A 986-nucleotide genomic window follows, 5' to 3' on the forward strand; every position below is an offset into this window, starting at 1 on the left:
AAAAAAATTAATTATATGCTTCAAAAATCAATATACAAGTAAAATAATTGAGTATAAGTTAAAATTACTTATGATCAAATTTCCCTTATTAGTTATAAAAATTACTAATAAGTAGAAAAATCATTTATGACAAAAAAATCACTCATAAAAGTAAAAAAATAAAATAAAATAAATCCAATGTTTAAGTAGTAAAATTTGTGATTTTTTATTGTCAGAAATCACATAATTTATTTGTTTGTTAGTGCTTTTACTTTATTAGGAGTTTTATTTATATAGATTAATTTCACTAGTGTTTGTGTGTCTCTAAAAAATTAAGTTTATTATTTATCATTTAAAGCTAGAATAAGGGTTAGTTGTTATATGATTGTTTTGATGTAATTTCATAAAATATTGGAATTCTTCCGATCTTCGATCTTTCTGAACATTTTATGAAATCAATAAAACTAGATTAAGGCATTAATCTCCATCTTTTGTGCTCACGCTGCATCTATTGGTAAAACATAGTCAACAGCACGCTCCTGACAATGCCTTCAATACCATAGTTGCTTTCTTGTTATGGAACAAGCCGATTTGCAATAACCCGGTGATAGAACTTATGCCACTTGCTATGAATGTTAAAGTCAAGAAAATATGATAGCATGAAAAAAATACACAAGAATACAAGATTTAACGAAATCCAAATTCGAAAAATCCATGGGTAGAGACAAAGAATTCACTATTATTAATAGCAAAGAAGTACAAAAGGATCTTGCAAGACTCGCAACCTATCTCAAAATATACCAGCCTCTCTCTCTCTCTCTCTCTAAACTAGATCCTCTCACTTTGATTTTCTCTCAATGCTCTACAAAGTTCTGCTATGTTACTCACTAGGTTATCAACGTTATATAGCATGTGGGGGTATATATAAGAACTCATTACAAGTGTTGTGGATGAAATACAATTCGAGAAAAAAATCAGAATAAAAAAAGGATTTCCATTCAAACAAC

This window comes from Olea europaea, chromosome 17 (genome assembly GCF_002742605.1).
Source record: "Olea europaea var. sylvestris chromosome 17, O_europaea_v1, whole genome shotgun sequence".
Lineage (NCBI taxonomy): Eukaryota > Viridiplantae > Streptophyta > Magnoliopsida > Lamiales > Oleaceae > Olea > Olea europaea.